This window comes from Phaenicophaeus curvirostris, chromosome 17 (assembly GCF_032191515.1).
Source record: "Phaenicophaeus curvirostris isolate KB17595 chromosome 17, BPBGC_Pcur_1.0, whole genome shotgun sequence".
NCBI classification, from domain to species: Eukaryota; Metazoa; Chordata; class Aves; order Cuculiformes; family Cuculidae; genus Phaenicophaeus; species Phaenicophaeus curvirostris.
The window spans coordinates 5,580,754-5,601,688 of NC_091408.1; the positions used below are offsets into that span (position 1 = coordinate 5,580,754).

General features: G+C 47.3%; 1 protein-coding gene across 5 annotated transcripts in view; it reads right to left on the reverse strand.

Moving 5' to 3' along the window:
* The window catches only part of MTMR3 (myotubularin related protein 3), a 69,156-nt gene extending 55,315 nt beyond the window's left edge, over nt 1-13,841 (reverse strand). For 3 of the 5 annotated variants that reach the window (XM_069870908.1, XM_069870907.1, XM_069870904.1), the window contains exons 1-2: nt 13,692-13,841; nt 13,111-13,154 (exon numbers count right to left, since the gene is read on the reverse strand). The gene's annotated coding sequence lies outside the window, so the exon portion shown is untranslated. Of the gene's footprint in view, nt 1-6,330; nt 6,350-13,110; nt 13,155-13,691 lie in introns of those variants that run through there. The other 2 variants (XM_069870906.1, XM_069870905.1) reach the window with 2 other exon arrangements.
* Nucleotides 13,842-20,935: the final 7,094 nt, after the last annotated feature.

Here is a 20,935-nt window from a genome sequence, read left to right on the forward strand (position 1 = left end):
TCATGGTCACCTGCAAGTTCAAGGGAAATTCTCACACAGCTCTAATACGCATAAGAAATGTAAAGCCTTGATGTTTAGAGCTTCAGAAAATGCCCATAAGAAAACTACACAGCAAGGTAAAGACTGAGACTTTTGACTGTATTTGGACACTTGGGATTAGCAAGAAGGGCTTAACATAATGTACAAATAAAAGAACAAGAACCTGCAAGCAATATTTCTAGGTATTCTGCCAGGCTTTGGTTCTCAGCAGTAAACCATTAATAAGCTTGAAAAACTCTCCAGAGATTCCACCAAAAATCCCTGAGATACCAGTTCTCCAGAGCTGCTTCTGCACTGACCAAAAAGCACCTCCAGTTGCAGTCCTCTCATTGGACTGAGGGAAAGGAGATAGGGCTTCAAGGATCAGAGGGAAGGCAGCAGGAATGTTCAGCCCTGGCATAGCCCTGTTTCATAGAAGGGCTGCCGGAGACATTTCCCTGGACTTGTGCTGATGAGGTTGGATTGGAACTGCTCAAACAAATACCTGATTTGACTTGGTCAGTATGGGATGCGCAGCATATAGATGGAAGCCTCCGAGCTCAGCAAGTGGAAGTGGCCTCTACAGAACAATGAGCTTCACTCAGCCAGAGCAGCTCGCTGAGAAAACAAGCGACCAGACAACTAGAGAGCAATTCAAGTGTCAGTCGCCATGAGACCAGCTGGGACAAAGCGCTTTTTGTTTCTACCTTTGAGATCTTGACAAATCAAAAAGAGATTAAATGTGCAAGCAGACTCGCCTCTACCTTGCAGGCTGACACCCAATCTCACGGAAGAGACCTGCCAGCACTCCAAGTGGCTCCTGTCAGAGCAGTCACAGAGACCTATGTCCCCTTCTACCTGTAAGAACTTTGAAGGAAATCACGCCTCTTCAGCACTGCAATCCACTGACAGGAATATCGCTCCACTTACATTCAAGGTAAAATAAAGCCTTGGAAATAAGGGCTAGAGGTCCTAACTGTATATATAGAGATTAAATGGGAATAACTCAATTTTCAGCCTTGTTAGAGCTAGGTGGAGTATCTGCTCGAGTGCCACAATCAGTGCAGGCTTTACCACCTCCAGAAACAGGCTCTGAAATCACACAGTTGTGCTCCATATATTTTTCACTTACATGCTAAGCTCACCAGCATTAGTTTTGCTGCTCCGTGACCAACAGAGTCACAGAACAGCTTTCCAGCAATATGTTTCAGTGCTCCAGTTCTCCCTCCTGAATTAAACACTTTGGCATCCACAAATCCAGTAACCCACAGGGCCTAAGCACGTTTTACCTGCGGAACACACAGGAGCATTTATCAAGAAATGCATCAGATCTTACCACAAAAACTAAACAAACCCCAGCAAACCTACAGCTCCAGTTAACAATTAATAAAATAGTTCAGAGAAAAAGGAATGCTTCCACTTCCTGCATAAATCTCAAGCAGGACTCAAGTGGCTGCACAAGGACACAACCCTGTGCCAACCGAAGGAGAGCTGCATGTTCTGCAGGTGAGACCAACTCCAACCAACTGAGACACAAAAAAAGGATACATATCCAGCCTACTGTTTTACACAAAAAATTCCTGCTACTTCTCCCTCTGAAATGCCATGAGGCCTGATAATGGAGAAAATCTAACCTGATAAACTTTAAGACTGATTCCTTATTTCAGAACTGAGATGTTTGGATTCTTTCACTTAACGTACTCCACGACAAAGCACTTCATGTTTAGGATATTCCATATACTCAGTAGACACTATAGGATTCACTCATCTGATTTTGTTCAGACAGAACACTGGTAAGGACTTTTCCCCATTCCCCCCTGTAAAATTGATGTAAAAAACAATTTCCAAGATGAACCTGAAGTCACACGTTCTTCAACTGAAAGTATTTGGACAAATTTTCAGGATTTCACAGGCAAAACTCACAAGACCAACACTGTACGCAAAAGTGAGGAATAGACAAGGCGTAACAAGACAGGCACGGCTGTTTGCTGCTGGTCACATTTACTCCTTTCTGTGAAAGGAGAAAACTTTCCTGACCAGTCGGTTCAGAGTGACACATGCCTTGGTATGCGGAGAACCGAGATCTGGAGATGTGGGACAGAGGTGAGCGAGTAGGAGCTAACTCTTAATCAAATGCAGGTTTTAACAGGATGGATTCCTGTTCTATACTCAGAGTTTAAAGGTTACAAAAAGCTTTATGTTAGAGGAACAAAGCAGCATCAGGCAATAAGCTTTTCACAACATGGCAAAGATGCTCCAAATTCCATGGAGAGGCTTAGCTGTCACTCACACAGCATGAGCTATGAATTCGCAGCTTCACAGAAAGATCCAAAGTTTTCTCTTCCATTTGTTATATGCAATAAACTCTCTTCCATATTGTTATATGCAATAAACTCACTACCTTGTTTAAATTCTTTACAGAGCTCTGGTTCAAGTGTTATTAAAAAAAAAAAAAAATCAAAGTCACGGGCAGGATTTTTGAGGGGTTACGGGTGAAGCAGCTCTTCAGCAGTCACCCAATGAGCAGCAGATCCCCAAGACAAGTTTCAATTCATCATATTTGTTTCAACATGTACAAACTCTATGACAAGTCTTTCTACAGTACTTAGCACAAAGGGGAGAACACAATGGCAAAACCTGACTAATGGCTATTGAAAGATGGTGCTGATGGTGTTTGCTTTTTCAAATGATGGATACACTGAGTTGTTTTACCACAACTGAACCTACCTCAGCTGAACAAGCCTTCCCTGAGCTGGCCCCAAGATATTCCTTTCATCTTTGGCACTTTACTTGGCTACAAATACTTCAGCAGATCTTTTAAGTTTTCCAGAGTCAAACAAGAGGCTGAAGTTCTAGAAAACTGATACCACAACACCAGTTTAGAGTCTACTGTTCAACAATTCATCGAAGTTCACAAGCTGACCTTTTACAAGTAGTAGAACACCCAGCTGGCTACATCTACAACACCATCACAAATGCGCTTCACAAAATCATCTCGAGAATCCCTAAAATCTTTCCAGCAATAAAAACCACCACGGCCCACCAGCCCACCTGAACAGGCTGGAGTATTCTCTGCACCTGCAGAAGCTGCTACTGCACTCCAAGCCCAGTATGGAAATTCTAAGAATTCTTTAATTGTCTTGGCAAGAGCGAGTATAAAAACTGCAGAGTTCAAGCACATAAATTAGGTTTTGGATGGACATGGGCATTCAGCCTTTCTTTAAACTGCAAGCTTACCTGGATTCTCCCCAGCTCACCTGCTTGCTTCTAATATGGAAATCTAAATGTAGAAACTTCAGTCCTTTCTTGCCCTTTTCATGATACAAGTCACTTCAGATCCACTTCTCTTGACAAGGCATGGTTCAACTTATCATTCTGTGGCTTTGGTAGGTGAAGTCAATGTAGCTCAATCACAAATGTTACTGAGTCTGCAGTGTATATTCAGAAGTTATTTCTTACCTAGTAGCCCACTTGCTCTGCTTGGCTCAACATGTTAGGAAACATTTATGGTGAGACTAAAATTGAATTTTGTTGGAAGAACTAGAAGAAAAACAATAATAGCAATAAATGCTTGGACATTAAAAAGAAGACAAGGTAGATTAAGTTATATTGCAAGTTTGGGGCCTTTGAAATACAGACGAGTACACAGGGCTTTGCCCTACAAGGCTTCTAATTTGAGTGCCAAACAATTTGGGTCTAGGAGCAAGAACGATCCAGAAGCAGTAAGGAACTCGGTTTGGCAAGATGATCACTGCTGCTGTGTGTGCAATGATCTCATCTCCAGCAGCTATGCACACTCCTAAGAGTTTAAAAGGCTGGACATAACCTGAAACAGTAACGTTTAAGAGAAAAGCTACAGGATACAGCAGCACACAGGTCACTCTGCAGTGAGCGCCACATTGTCTCCTTCGCAACCAGAGCAAACCAAGCTGTCTTATGCAAGAGGAAAGTCTTCATACCTTCGCGCTGAATGGGCACGTGGCAGTCTGGGGAATGATGCAACAGCACCATTAATTTTAATGGGCCTGCTCTCTGGGTGTGACCCTCAGGAAAGATGGGAGCACCTGAATTTGAACCTTATACAAATAGCTTATTAAAAACTGGTCTTAAAAAATGAAAGCAAGAAATAGCGCATGTTGCCCTTGTCATATCCATCTCAAACTTGTCAAAACAAGCAGAATCTTCCTGTCCTTTGCCCACAACTCATAGGCTCAGCCCTCCACACCAACCCCACCCTGACCCGGGCAGCAGCCAGCGACAGCAATGAACCCAACTCTGCGGGCAAGCATCACATCAAGCAGGTTTCAGGATTGCTTCCTTCTCTGTGCCGATTACAACAGCAGGTTTGGCATTGCTTTACTCTCCGAGTGACTTACTGAAGAACTCCCAACCTTAGACCTTTCCGCTGCTGGGTTATCACAGCCTTTCATGGGTTCATAGGAAGAGATGCCCATATGACAAAACACTGGAGAGGATGTGGAATGACCTGGCAATGGAAAGCAAGACAGCTCGTAAACCAGCCTACCAGTAAGCATTTGTGAAGCAAAAGATAATTTGCCTGGAGTAATTACATAAGGACAGAGCCACCAGGCCCACAGTTCCCCAATTATTCCTTCTTCTGATGCAAGTAAAATAACTCAGAAAGAAGTCAGCTGGTGGAATCGGTGACCAAAGCTACTACAAGGAAAGCAACAGTGATCTTGTGCTCAGCATACCAAATCCTGCAAAAGCAGCACCGAGTCAAGGTCAGCACCTCCTAAATCACTGGAGGTGGTTTGTTTCATTACCATATTTCAGCATTTTAGGGAATCTTATTCTATTTAAGGGAACCCCAAAAGCAAACCCATCTTGTCTGGTCCCTTCACTACGTCAGTGTTTAGCTTCACCCTCATCAAGTATCAGTATTCGTCCTGGCATTTAAAAGCTAAAATTCCAGTGCAACATGTGGCTGGAACCAGAACGCCTTCCACTAGAGTCTGCAGAACTGGTAGAGGTAAAGGCAATGCAACAGCTACTGGGCATGCTGTTACCATCATGCAGCTACATAAGAAGCTACTACTTTCTGAAATGATCTGTTAATGAATATTTATAATCCTTTCGCTTTAACAAGGGGTTTATGAGTATCACTTACACAGCTGTATACACACTGATGCCCCATACGGTCACAGATTCCGAAAGAAGGAGCTGTGATTGGCTGTATCCCCAGTACTCCTGCAGGGAAGTTTCCATACAAATACCCTCATAAGTGGTTTGAGTATTTATTACTGTCAGTATCATCAACCAGGAGGTTCACAGCAGAAATCTGATCTCCTTACTTTAAGCTCTAACTGACCAGAGGCTTTCCCCGGCTTCCCTGAATGCAACTCAGCAACAAAGTATTAAACGCTCGTACAGGGATCTCAAAACCTGAAAATTTCCATGTGCCTTCCTCCTGCAGCCCCCTCTGCCCCTCTGTTCTGCACTAGGATGCTCTGCAGCAGGGAAGTGCACTAACCAAACACCTCCACATCATGTGATACTCATGCTTGAGTCTGAAGGGATTAAGAGATTCCAGTCCAAAGTAAAAGAAAACAAGCAAGCTATTGTGTTCTGCATTAGAAAACAACTATGCCTTGACCATAATCCATTAGCCAAACCTACAAGGAAAGCCTAGCAGGCCTCAATATTTACCTTGTGCCATCTTCCTCCTTTTCCCTCAGGGAGTTCAGATCTTCCCAAAGTGCAAAAAGGTGCATTCTTTTGGAAGTTACTCAAAGAAAGGTTCACTGAACATAGACAAAGATGATAATTTAATTATAATGGGTATCCAACCAGAATATAATGCCCTGTTCACAGCAAATTCCTGCTACCAGCAGTGAGAGAAAATGAAGAACCTGAATTCTCCAATGTACTCATGACTCATGACTGGTATGTCCATCAATCCACACAATTAAAGCACAGCAACACTTAATTGTAAAGATGAATACTTGTTTGATAAGTATTAGTAATTAATTTGATGAAAAGCTTACCCACTCTTAAAAAAACATGCACAGTGCTTGGATGGAAAGAAAGAAAAGGTCTGCAGGCAGAGGGAATAAACTTGCAAGTTTACATTAAGTACACTTCACTTGCTTTCAGCTTCCACTTATTGAAGGAAAATACTTAAAACACCTAGAAATGCAACCTGCTTAGACATCTCAGTCAGGTTTCTTGGATCAGAAAGTCCACCAATGACTACATTACAATGACATTGTTGTTCTCAGCAGTGAAAAGCAGAAATAAGGAAAACTCAAACAGAACAATAAAGCAAAGCTATCATCTGACAACATTTACAGAGGGTTTTCTACTCCAGTCAGAGCACAAAACTTTTAGCTGCAGGATGGATGAAGCAATGTCCTCATACTGATTTCTAAGCAAAGTCACTCTTCAATCCGGCAGGTGAGCTTGCTTCTCATAGCTTCCCAGTTTGGATCATCTGCTCTTTGTCAGGAGACAGACATGTAGTTTAAAAGCCTGAACTTATAAAGAACACAGAGAACAGCAAAGCCAGCTTCGATTACAGGAGCTGTGGAAGGCAGGGAAGGCACTGAAGGCTGGAGGGAAGCAAAACCAAAGACAGCTTTCAGCTGCAACAAATCCAGACTGAGGTCTGAGAAGGCCTCAAAGCAAACACCCTATCAAGGATGCAACAAACATAATTACAACCAGCAGAACTTCACAGCATCTCATTTCACCTCTGGTTTGAGTTTCAATGATAGCAATTACAAGCTCACAGATAGCAATGCAGTAAGTAAAGCTTGCCCAGGTAGGCATTTAGGTCAGTGACGGCTGCAAGAGATGAAATCACACAGCCACAGGAACTGGCTTACTCCTCATCCTGATCTACCTGCAGAGAAATCAGGGAGCGTCAAGCTGCTGCTCCCATTCTAACTACCAGACAGCAGATTCCAAGGAAACACTTTCTGCCAATTCCAAACGTAGCTGCAACAACTTCCACAAGCAGCTTAGTACTCAAACTCATTCTGAAAGCACCTAAGAGCGATATGACAGCACAACACTAGATCAACTAGCAGAGCACATCATTCTAACATCTTCAGTACCACAAAGCTGAGGCTTCACTTCAGAAACAGCGGAAGTCATCTTACCTGTGTGAGATCCACTGAGAGCCAGTAAAGGCAGTAAGACTCCAGCTGTCCCAGCGTTACAGTAGGTGCAAATAAATTGTTACCAGCCTCTTTGAGTGCTCAGTATTTTTGTTTCTGTAATTAAGCCCCCAATTTCATCCACCTCTTCAGTACCTACAGCTACAATTTCTAGCAACTAAATAACTAAAAATCACAATTCTAATAGTCTCCCCCACAAGCTATGAGGCGCTAATCTCAAGGAAAGATCTGATTTGCCATCTATTTTCCATAAACTTACCACCAGCTACACAGAAACCCAAAAATCTGAACAGAATAGTGAAACCACAGAGAAACAGGAGTCACGCTCACAGGGCGAGGAAGGCTTGTGATCCACATCATGCCTACCGAAAAGGCTGCTCAGGGGGTGAGCTGGGGAGAGAGCAAAGGCAACGTGCCCAGCAGGCAAGTCCTGCCTCTGCTCTGCTTTCCCAGGGTGGTCACAAAGCCACTCAAGAACATCGTGCCTTTACAGTGGGTTCCAACCTACTGCCCTCAGCATGCAGAGAGGCCTTAGCCCTCCCCTTACACAGCCGACAGCGAGCAACTTCCCCCCAAGCCCTTTACAGAGAAAACAACTCTGTTCTGTCAGGAGTCTACCTTTTCCTAGTTGGTACAGGAGTCAAAACGCTCTTTTAGAGGCACAGGGAAAGAGATACTTTATTTCTCTCTGAAACTGTCCTTTGAGGTAATGCTACAGAATTAACGCTTTGTCTATAGCCCTGGTTTTCAGTCCCAATGTTGGAGAAACAAATGAGGCCCACAAAAGGGCAAGCAAGAACTGTTCTAACAGTGTTACTATAAATAATGTCTGTATCAGTGCATAAATCTCTGGTTTTACAAAAGAAAACTACAAAGACTTAATTACGGTAGTGCAGCAGTCTTCCCCCACAAATTTGAGTGGAAGGGCATGAATTACCCCCACAATGGCACTATGCTGGGAACTAAATATTGTGAAACATAAGAAGAATTAAAAATACTTAAAGACTTCCAAGACTGTACGCACAACAGGCCTCATCGTACAGACAGGCACCCCAGCTAGAGATCTCCATTTCAAGGTATTTTGTTTTCAGAAATCCCAGTTAAAGCAGAATGCAGAGCTTTTCACTTTTTTCCCTGACAAAAATCTTTCCATGTTCTTAAACTAGGGTAAGAAGGACCCTAATCAAGAGAGCCTTTAGGAGAAGTCTTATCCATAGGGATAGTGCCCTCACTGCACAGGAGAAGCATATACAGGTAATAAGTTATTTTGCAATGTTGTTTCCTTGGAAAGTAGGAAGCCAAGATTAAGGTGAAAAGCATTTTCCAATTCTTTTTCACAGTAAGGGCTAAACCAGACAGGATCTGAGAGTGCAGAACTGGCACATCTGCTAGAGAGTAACTAAAGAGTAACTTTCATTCTGAAATTAAACCAGTACAAAAACCCAGACAGTCAACATTGCCCAAGGACCTTCAGCCCTGCTCAAGAAGCCAACCGTGGGCTCTAACAGACACACTAATCAGTGAAAGCCCTCTCAGGGCTCTAACCCAGCTGGCAGGACAGCACAGTTACATTGATTCTTCCTGCACCCAAACTCAACTGCAATCACAGCTTCTGACTGTAAAGCTCTGCCAGAAGATAACAAAAAGACAGCACTAGAAGAGCTCTAACATCCACATGTTGGCCCATGAAGCAAAGAGGTTTCAACTCCCCTCACATTGGACGCTTCCACTGATTCTCCCCAGAAGGCCTGAAAGCAAACAGAGGGGAACACACAAAACAGCTTGAGACCAACATCCACAACAGGAAGGATGGAGACAGAGTTAAACGATATCACTATCTAATGATCAGAACAAGCCTTTCCCACAGGGACAGTTGCTCCCTTCCAGCCCACGCTGTGGAGCCCAGAGACCCCTGGCAGACCCCTTGCTGGCCAGTTCAAACTTTTAAACACTCCCTGTTCCAGTTCTCACTATAAGAACACACCCCAGTCTGGGTGCTGGGCTCTTCCGCCTGCCCTTCCCAACACCCAGCTCTTCCTAAGGAGCCAAGGACTAACACCAAGCTGCTGATTTCATTCTGGCTTCCAGCTAATTCCACAGGGGACAGGAACATTTTCCATGCTAAGCTCAGGCTTCACTGCGCAGCTAGCACCAGTTCTACTGCTTCAGAAGATACAGAGCAGCTTAAAGTCCTGAAGCTGACCACAACCGTGCTACTTGTACACTAGAGAATAATTTGATGAAGTACTAATGTCATAAAAGTCACCAAAAGCAGCAGCTCAGTCAGCATCTCAGCCGAAAGCTGTCACCAGCACAGCCAACTCCCACTGTTGCTGCAGCCAGCTGGTCCATCAAAACCAACAGTGAAAAGGACAGTGAGATGTGTTGAGCAAGGACAACTGGCTTTGATTTCTCTAAGGCTTGGCTTCTTTCATGTTCTCTCCACCTATAACACTGAACTACAAAGTAATGTTTTAAAGTACTTGCATTTCAATCTTTTTTGTTTCATTTCTCTAAAGAAAGAGTAAAGATCTATCAGCACATGTTACTGAGGACACATCTGGCATGACTTGTAGCTTGTACGACAACCTGCCCCCACAGCACCCAAGCAACACTGCTCTAAGCTTTTCACTTCATTCCCAGTTGAGAGGAAACCAGACTAATTTATCTAAATTATTTAAGTTCCACTAGAATATTGTTCACTTTTATAAGGTGGTAATACCTTAGTATGATGGCTGGCACAAATCTTAGTTACAATGCCTCTTAACAAAGGCCATCCACTTTCAAGTCTTCCAAAATCCATCTCTCCTAAGAAAGTGCAAGACCCATCTGTTTAGGCTGTCCTGTTCCAGGTTGGGGTTTTTCTTCCTTACTGGAGTTCAGAAGGGTTCCACCAGCTGCAGCACAGCTATTGCCATGTCATTTATTGCCTCATTCATGCATTTACACACAAAAGTTTCAAAAAATCTCAAGCTGGATCATACCAAGCCGACTTTGTTGCAACTGTTTGTAGCATTAACATCCCTGAGGAACAACACCCCCCAGAATTCAATTGCCTCCAGTGAGACCCACAGAGCACACAGTTAACAGCTTTCCTTACAGTCACATTCACATGCCAAACCAACCACCGCTTCCTAAACTTTAATGAAGATTCCCAGCCAGAAGCGTTTCTGAAGATGAACCAATGTCAGACATCAGCAGATGTATATTTCAAGCTAAGTCTGTAAAATGTGTGCTTTTGAGGGCCTTCAATGACTCCAGAAACAGCTCATCCTTCTCAACTAATACTCTAGAAAGCCTCCTGCCTTGCTCTCCCTCCCCAGCTCTCTGCATGGTGTCAAGCTGCAGTCCCAAGCTTCCCTTATAGGCACACCCTGCTGCCTACTGAAGGTGAAAGGAGCACCTCCAGCTCAGAGCAACGCAACCCAGACTCTCCTAACAGACTACAGGTGAAAGCTGCCACTGGGTGCCACAAGATAATGCCATGCTTCTCCCCTGCTACTACAGGCAGCTCTTCCCTCCAACTCTGATGTGGAGAGACCAACTTAAGTCCTTCCTTATGGGATAAAACACTACTTCCCAGAAACAACTGAAGAGATGAGGTGAAGAGCAGGTCTGGGCTACTCCTGCTCTAGCTTACAGTTCAATTCCTATGATATCAAGTTACTCTGCCAGTCCTTCTCAGCTGTTCACCCCAAAGCAAGGAGACGAAGTCCTGGCTGTTTCTGTTACCAACCACACACCGAATCGCCCAGTTGACACCAAAGGATGCTGGTGTTTATGACCTCTGCCCAGCCCACAAGCAGCAGGCACAAGCAGCTGACACATGCGAGTTGATGCGCCGCTCTGGATACAGCAATCCTGCACCATCCAGGAGTGACACACCCAAGGCAGAAGCTGGGATGCACTGGGATCGAGGTCAGCAAGCATCAGTAAAAAGCCAGCATTTCAAATCCCTGAATGAGTACCAACTTCACTTTAGGTTTTCCACACAAGCCACTCAATCACACTGAAATTTTGAAGCACCACAAAGACAAATATTTCTTCATCTTTTAACAACCCAGTTAATTCACAAGAACTACAGCATGAACTGAGCGCTAGCCATAATCGTAAAGTTTTCCTGACAGCATTGGAAAGTTATGGCATCAATATCTAGAGGAGGGGTGAAATTACACATTATGGACTCATTTCTTGGGAGTTAGAGCCCACCTGGGGTCTAACAGACAGATCTTTATCCCATCTCAAGCTAAAGAGTTGCACATTATGGCTTAGATAATTCAGTGTTCATAAGCACAACTGAAAGAGAACTTCCATGGCTTGGATTCAGCCAATGAAAGCAACCACGGAACAAGTGTGTATTTCAGCATCCAGACCTTTCACTCCAGTTTAGAACACTTGCTAAGCACCAATGCATGGGTTGGAATCAAAGCCTCTGGAAGACGCTCCCGACATCAAGTAGGTGAGTCCTCTCTCATTATATCCAGCCACACATCCACATGGGAAGCTACTAGAGCAGGAACAGCCACCACATCCCTTCAACCTCTGCAGCTGAAAAGCTCTGGAACTTTATGCTGGATTCTGAACCAGTTCCTCAAATTCACTCCATGGACACAATTCCTTCTTCCTTGCTATAGCAGACTTGCCAGGCTCCTAACCATTACTCCAGCAGCCTAACGACACCTTTCTCCTTAAGTTAGGGGTTAACTTCCATCAAAGCGCTGCACAGCCACGTTCCTCCTACTCTTGAAAGGCTGACAACACACTTCTCTCCACCACCCTGGGTTGCACGTAGGTGGAATGAGATCTGAGATAAAATACTGTATCCTCTATCTTCAGCAGCTTGGGCGTGCTCCATTTCTATCTCCTCCAGCCGCGGATGGCCATTTTTACTTAAAAAAAATGAGAGCGCATCAAACTGACCTGTTCCACCTACTTGGTATCATCTGTGGATTGCATAGCGTATTGCTTAAGCAGGTGAACATTGATATTGTAATGACTGGTAGTGCAGACAGTTGGTGCAATGGATATTAACAGTATCCTGGATAAGTACCTAGAACGCTGCCAGCAAGAGGACTCCTGTAATTTGAAGCAAGACAACCAGCTTGCAACCGCTCAAACCCCACCAACACTCACCACAAGTTTCTGCCCATCCGCCCCTCCCCAAACCCAAACCCAACACACAGAAACCCTCGTCACCAGAGCATTTCAGAATCCCACACCCTGCTTCTACTTATCTGCAGAAAGTTTCAACACTTACAGTTCACAGTATTTCCTGTACTATGAAAGAAAACACTTTTTCTCTCTTCTGAGCCCACTGCTATCAGTAACAGCTGAAGCAACGTAGGTATCAGATGTCAGCCTCCTCCCCTTGTTATCCACAAGCACTGCTCCGTCAAAACTCCTTCATCTCCACCAGAAGTTAATTTCCAAATACTACAGCACATGCTTTAATAATAGCCGAAAGGCACCTCAACTCTTTATCTACAGCTTAGTGTGACAGGTATTACAAGAAACCTGCCACAGCTCCTTCAGTCACGCTGCCATCCCTTCCCAAGGGACTCGCATAGGCATTTAAATATGCCTTTACATCCACCACGAAGCCAAGCTATACCTCTACGCTCAGCCCTAGCTGGCATGATTCACTAGACAAGCTCTCTTCTACCACGAGAAAGCCCAGCTGCACATGGTGACACGGGCTCACCGCACAAGAGAACAAGCAGGTGGAGCGCACAGGAGAGCGTCTGGCAGACCCGAAGCCTCCAAACATGATTATACTCAGCCTTCCCTGCAGGGAGGGAAGTGTGCATGGGAAGGAAAGAGAGCAGCTTCCCAGACGGAAACGTGAAGGAAAAGGAGATCTCTAAAACAACATTCCTTAAGAGAACGTGCAGCAGAGGGAACAACTTCATCGCAACAACTTAAAATCCACATTGGGGAGAACACTACTCACCGGAGAAGGGCAACATCGGCTCAGATCCCATCAAAAGAACAGGACTGTTAAGAGGAGCGAAAGAGGCACTATTAAAGCCCCCAAATGACACCATTAAAAACTGAGTCCCACCTACGAAGGGCACGGGAATTCTGCCCAAGCCCAAGGACAGCTGAACACAGCTGATCCCGCGGCCAAGGAGCGGGCACAGCGAGATGAGGCGATGCCGCAGCTCGGTTGCGCGGGCTCGGGGACAGCACCGGCCCCGGGGAACGGAACCCTGACACGGCCCTGGGGCGGGCAGGGACCCCGAGGGCCCGGCAGCCCCGGCCCCGCCACCCGCGGAGGAGGCCGCCCGAGCGCCGCAGCTCACGCCACCTCCTCCACTTTCTTCTCCTCCTCCTCCTCCCTCTCCTCCACCTCGTCCTCCCGGCCGAGCGGCAGGCCCCGCGCTGCCCTCACCCCCCCCCCCGCTGCCCCGCTGAGGGGGCGCGGCCCGCGGTGACAGCGCGGCCGCCCGCCCTCCCGCAAGGCCGCGCGGGCCGGGCCGGGGCCCTCCTCCCGCTCCCGCGAGCCCCGGAGCGACGGACCGAGCTGCTCACCGCGGGGCAGGGCATGGCGGGGAGCCCCCACCCGCCGTGCCGGGGCGCAGGCCTCTGCCCGGGCCGGGGTCGCTGCCTCCGCGCTGCCTGCGCCGCCGCCGCTCACAGACACAACAACATGGCGGCCGCGCGGCGCGCGCACGGGGGGCGGGGCCGCCACCTCCTCCTCCTCCTGCTCTTCACCCCCCCCCTACGGGGCGGGGCCTGGCGCGCGCCTACTCCTCCTCCCCCCTCCCCCCTCCCCTCCGCGCCGAGGGGCGGGGCTTGGCGCCCCCTGGTAACGCCCCCCCGCCCCGCTCTGAGGGGAGCGCTGTGAGGGGACCTCTCAGTGAGGGGACCTCTCAATGAGGGGACCCCTCAATGAGGGGACCCCGCAATGAGGAGACCCCATTGTGCTGTGAGGGGACCCTGCCCTGCTGTAGGAGAACCCTGACATCTTGAGGGGACCGTGGCCGCACTGTGAAGGGTCCCTGCTGTGAGGGGACCCCGCAATGAGGAGACCCTGCTGTGAGGGGACCCCGCTGTGCTATGAGGGGACCCTGCTCCCCCTCTGAAGGGACCCCGCCCCACTAAGATGACACCCTGCTCTCCCTCCCTGCTGTGAGGGGACCTCGACCCTGGGACCCTGCCCCGCTGTAAGGGGAACCCACCACGCTCTGAGGGGACCACGCCACTCTGAGGGGACCCTGCTGCACCATGAGGGGACCTGGTCCCTCTCAGAGGGGACTCCACTGTGCCAAGAGGGGCCCCCAGCCTCACCATTCTCTGAGGGGACCTCACCACCCCAGTCTGAGGGGACCCCTCTGTGCTCCCTGGGTGGCCACCACCATCCTTGAGCCCAGCAACAGCTTCCCCTCAGCAGGCAAAGCTGATTTGCCCCTTCCTCCCTCCATAACCCCACTGGGGTGCCAGGCTGCAGCAGCCCAGAGCCTCCTCAGGAGCCCGCAGAAGGCTGCACATCCAAGGGAGAAACACCCTGTCCAGCCATAAAAGCCACTCCTGCCCCTGAGGCTTTCTGGCCAAGCTCTTCTCCTTTGCTTTGTGACATTCAGCTCAGCTGGAAGAACATGTGTGGCCTTATACCATTACAGACACGCTGCCCAAGCCATCCTGAGCAGCCTGCAACTCCTGGAGCATGAGGTAATGGAGAGCAAGGCACCAACACAAGGCACGGCAGCCAAAAACCACATGGAAATCGAGAGACAAGTGATAAAGCAAAGGGGAGATGATGGTTAAGCACCAAAGAGGCAGGAGAAAGCTCGTGAGGCAAATGGCAGCGGGGGCAGTGCTGGCAGGAAATGTTGCAGTCCCCAAAATGAAGCTGTAACCAAGCCTTGTGCAATGGAGTTACTTTTCAGCAGCAAGATTTGTATCTGGGTTTTGGGACAAGCGTGATGGATCATTAATGCTTTATTTTTATACATATCTTTAATTTACAATGCTGTATGTAGGTCAGGTTGTACTTTTGAAAGAGATTTCCACCTGCTCCTCGTGTTTGCCTTGATCTGAAATGAAATGCTCGCTTCCAAGTGACTATAAAATGCACTCCTAAATTATCCACAGGACTCTCCCTCTGAGTCTAAGGCTAGTCATTGGAACAGATGGACCTCAGTCTGTCATTAAGGCATGTTTAAGCTGGAAGTAGCACTGATGTTCAGAGAACAATACAAAATACAGGATCTTGTGTCTTTAAACTCAGATATAAGCCACGCAGGGAGTTGTTTTCTAGTTTTGCTCCCTCAGTCGGGGACAGTAAACATTCGGAAGGAAGTTAAGCAGCCCCTCTAAAAGGACTTTTTCCAACAACAAGCCATCATCTGAATGCAAATGTGATCTGAATGTCAATATGTACCTTCAGAGAAACTTTGGAAGAAACACAGGTAACTGAAGGGAAAAACAGGATTCCTGGCCTGTTTATGCCCAAAAGCAATGAAAAACCATTTGACCAGTACCGCAGTATCTGGAAAGGAGGTGTGTTGACAGCACAAGGAAGCGGAATATGAATTTTGAGAACTCCCTGCTCAATAGTTGCCTTTTGCAGCGTGCCTGGATATGGACCAAATGCAACCTACTTCAGGAACATCCTGGAGACCCAGGGGTTTTGTGCCACACAACCTGCTGGTTGCTCCTTCTGGTTTTTAAAGAGGGGGAGCTCGCTGGAGCACCATCACTGTGACAGGAAAAGTCATGCACCTCCGACTGCTTATTTCAGGCTCACAAATCATCTTCTTTGTCATCATTATCTTAACCAATATGGTTATACACATTGCATGGGGAGTTGTTCTTGTGTTATGAGTCTCTCCATTTCTTGTGTTCCTGTTTTTTAATAAATGCTAGGTATGGTCCCACAGTAAATGACTTTTGCCTGTATTTTCTGTGATGATTGGGGCAAAGAATGATAGCTAATGATAATTATTTTATGGAAATGGAAATTACTGTACCCAAACGGAGAGCAAGGCCTGTAAGAACCTGACTTACAGCTCAGGGAACGAGGTGTTCCCAAGCCTGCAGTTCTGACAGACCTGGAGCGGATCCTTACTCATCCAGTGCAAAGTTTTTAATTTGCTGGGTTGGGGGTGGTAGTGAATTAGTGAGGAGCTGTCAAAGCACTGTCTGTCTGAAAGCAGGAGGAAGAAAAGCATTCCAGCCATCAGGACACCTGTCAGTCTGACCACAAGGGCATTTAAACCTTGGAAAGAAACGTAAAGGAAAAGTAGTTGGGGACAGACAAGTAAGTGGAAAATAAAGTAAAGCACGACATAGCTTTACTGAAGATCAATTGCATTTAACTAAGGTTGTACCCTTGGTAATTGTTTTCCAGACAATGGATAGACAATAGATTTAAACTGGATTTAAGTTGATATGGACTACAACACCACATGGCAAGTGTATGGATTATCTGGGGAGCTGTTTGGCAGATGGGCGACAATACTTTGAGTGTAAAGTGAGAGTGTGAGCATGGAGCTGAGCTCCTGAAGAACTGACCTGGAGACTATAAAAAATGTAGTCAATCAATTAATCGTGAACAGGTCCATAAAAAATAGCGGCATGGAACAGGACCAAACACAAACCACCTGCAGATGAATGGGGAGTGCAAAGGGAAGAGAGAGCAGAGAGTGGCTGGGCTGCAGCGCTCTCCCTACGCAGCATATTAAAGACAGGGCATATTGAAGACCATAGGACCAGCCAGCAGGCCCAGCAAGGAATGTTTTACCTTTCTTTTATCTTGCACAATGTTTTTCAGTCAGGCCTTGGGACAAAAGGTCAGAGTGAGGCAATGGCACTTGTGGATGGCTCACAGTTAGGAGGCACCAGCGCTATGAAGGAAATATCTGTATTGCTGGAAGAGTGGATAACATCGAGTGCTGGCACACCGGTAAATGGGATGAGATTTAATAGTGGAAAGAACAAGGGGGAATTGCTAATGAGAATCTCTGCAGCATGCTGGGAGCTCATCAGTTGGAAATGACAAAAGAGAAAAATCCGGGTATATTTGTTGATCTGAAGACAACAGTAAACTCCCAGTAAGAAGCAGCTCTGATGAAAAGCACATGTGAACTGAGATATAGTATTTCCAGGAGAAAGGGAAAATGTTAATACCGTGATACAAAGCTCTGCTGCAGCCTCCTCTGGAATCATGCATGCAGCTCTGGTCACTTTTAATCCAGGGACACAAAATGTGACTGGAAAATAATTACAGGGTAATCCTGAGTTTTTCTTACACAGGGATCTTGAAATAATTTGCTTAGCCAAAAACCTGAATGCTGAGAAAGGATACAGTCATTCTCTGTGAAACTGCAGGGAGTAAACACAGAAGTAAACACACCTCCCTGAAGAGCAGGGGTAATGTTAGTGTGAGAGCAAACAAGTATCTGATAGCGATGGAAAGGCTGAGCTGAAACATGAGAACACTGGAGCTTCCAGAAGTTCACGTCCTGAGGCGCTGGGTCACCCCAGCACTACCTGACCCTGGTGCAGTTGCCACCAACAGCTGAGAACGGACCCTAAGGACCCAACAAGTTCTTTCCAGGCCTCTCTCACCATTTGCGACACTGCCATGGAGTTACCAGCTGGCTGCTTATGCAAAGAAAAGGAGGTCCTGATGTCAACAGATGTCATTTGAGCTATCATCTGCATTCCATTAGGATGCATTTGAAATCTGACAGTGGTGGAGGCTGGCGGTACCCTCTGGGTCTGGGTCATACCAGCTGGGTCCCTCTGATCATCTTCCCACAGAGGCAGGCTCGTGTACCCATCCCATATGCGAGATGCAGCCCATGAGTAATCTGCACAGCGAGACATAGAAAACCCAAATGTGTCAGGTGCTTCCCTGCCCCTCTAACTGCCCAGTTACCTTTAACACATGCTGCTAATGATCAAAACAGCCAAACTCAGGCCTCGTGGGCTGTTCTAGTATGACGAAAAACTGATGGTAAGGTCAGATATGTCTTTATAAAACCAAACAACGCACTGAGTCCTGATTCTGTAAGGACAGTCAGATCATGAAACACAGGCTGGTCCCCTTTCTCAGGACTCCAAACCACCCAAAAGCAGCTCACTTCATCCACCCTCTCCCATTGTGTTTCTTTTTTCATCTGTCACCTTACCTTTATGGTCTAGTCTCCAGATCAGACTTCTCTCTGACCACTGTATTTGTCCTGGGATCCTCTTTGTGTAGGTGCTGCCGTTCTTTCTGCTTCCATCAAATAAGCTGTTATTTCATTGCTCATTTAATCCAAATGGCAGGTGGTGAGAACATTGGGACCAGCACAGCAGGAGCATTCTTCAGATTAAAATCTGCCTGGTGAGAGGCACCCACTCTGCCAGCCATCCTGATGGGACCCCAAAATGGATGCTCCAACTCATCCCCTTGCACTGGACTGCAGCCTCTCTGAGGAGAAAGGACCTGATGTGCTGTGCAGATATGATGCCATGCTGAGAATGGACTAGGAGGTATCTTGGGCTGTCCTCGGTGTCTTTGGGTAAGAAATAGCCAGTGAGGAGACTTTATGCTAGGAATATGCTTCGAAGGGCTTAATCAGAGAGCGATGGAAACCGGAAAGGATATTCAATTGTACGTATCATCAGGTCAAGAGTTTAATGATAACCCCTCCATGTATGGCTGTGCAAAACACGCTGTGGAAGGCATACAGCCCCTGTTACTCCTTGATAAAACCAGTCATTATTATATTATCAGTGAGATAATATGGAAAAAATTGAAAAAGTAGAGCTGGGTGGAAAAATTGCCAAGCCCAGGGCAGTGCTGATTCATCGTTGTTGCTGTAATTGCATTTCAGCTCTTAGAGGAGATAATGGCCAATTTCCACAGCTTTGCTATTTAACACTACAGTGATGTCTTTTTCTGGATTACAGAGATATTTCCCTCTGGGCATTTCATAACTCTTTCCTTTTATTTCTATTTTCCAATGTGTTCAGAAGTGGCATCCTGCAGGGTTTCCTATGCCTTCGGAGCCACATGTGAACAGTGTGCGGGCAGGCTGCCATCTGTAAACCCCAGTGATGACCTTTTGGAACAGGAGGGACAGTGGCTGTGCCTTGCTGGGTTTGCCTGCAGGGCAGAGGGCAGTCGTCGCTGTGACTTTGAGACGAGCAGGAGGAAAACAGCTCTCCTCCATGGCTGCAAAGAAGTCGGGCAGATATTCCAACCAGCTTCCAGGCTGGCTCTTAGGACTTTCAGGCAGGATTTTGTAGGCACTGTGGGAACCTTGGTGCCGTTCAGGAAGCAAAGTGCCATATCACATCGCAGTGTTGCTGACACAGGAAAGTGGCTGACTTCCAACAGCACCTTCCTGGGGCTGTTCTGGCCTTTCCATGCTCTTCTCTGGGCTTTTTGTGTTCCTTAAAATTAAAAGCCTGCTTTTGTACCTATCACTCACCTAATCGGGAGCATCCATCCTTCACTAAGCATGATGAGGAGATGAGCAGGGTGCATTTTGTCAGAACCCTGCCTGCGCTGCTGGAACCCAGGCGCTCCCAGCCCTTGCCTTCCAAAAGCTCCCTTTCCAAAAGCTTTCATCTGGAGTTCTCCACTTAGGGTCTGATCCAAAGCCTGCTTGCCCAGGATCTCCAGCTGGCTCTGGATCAAGCCTGCGAGTGGGATTTTCAGCAGGTGCAGCAGCCCGCAGGCTGTCACACTGTGCTGCAGGGGCCAGCAGTCCCCGGTGCAGCCAGGCCCGGAGAGCTGTGCCTTGCACCATTTCAGATCCAACTCCCACTGTCGTGGAGTGTTACGCGTCTCAGGAACGTTGTGCCCAGCTGAATGGATACATGTTTGGTTGACTTTTTAAATTTGCCAGGTTGAATTTATTTTGTATGCTTATCCGTGTGATTCCATAACTGCGTTTACACACACAGCAAACAGCACCAGCATTTGGGCAGAGGCTCCAACAGCTTGCAGTTCTTCAAGAAACCAAATATGGAACGCACGGTTGGTAAGGGAACAAAAAGCCCCCAAAAAGAGGAACAGTGCCTCAAACCAGCCTGCTGGCAGCTTCGAAGCCCACAGAGTCCCTTGGAACCTGGCCAGGGAGGAGGAAGGCTGGCAAAGGAGTGGGAACAGCAGATGCCTTTGCGAGGGAATTGTGTTTCAGATGCCAAATGGTATCTATCCTCCGCTAAGCAAGCAGAGCAAACCCCAGCTCTGCCATCATTGCTGGAGTCTGCTCTGGCAGGTTGGTTGGCACCAGCGTGTTGGTGCTGGGGCTGCAGCTGGGAGCCTGGCTCGCACAGGTGACGACCGAGGAATAGGGAGAGCAGATAATACACGTTAACATGAGCAATACAAAAGGTGCAGGAAAAGAGTAGTGGAATGGTGGCTTCTGGAGACCCGGCAGAGCCGTTCCTGGTGCACACCAGCCATACTGTGGTGCTGCAGCCCAGCCTGCCTGCTGCACTCCTGCTGGGAGAGCAGCTTGGCCCGCAGCCTGGGATGGGGCCAGGCAGCACAGGGAGCAGCCAGCTCCTGCTGCCCTCCTGTAGGACAAAAGACCCCAGCGCCTGGCAGACAGCACGAAGGCCAAACACTGACCAACCAAGCTGTGTGCCACGGTTGACACACTGGAAGGAAGGGAAGGACCCAGAGGAACCCAAACAGGAAAGTTTGAGGCTGTGTGAACATCATGGAGTTCAACAATGCCAAGCACAAGGTTCTCACCTGAGTTGGGGCAATCCCAAGCACAAACTCAGGCTGAGCAGAAAATGGATTGGGAGGAGTCTTGAGAAAG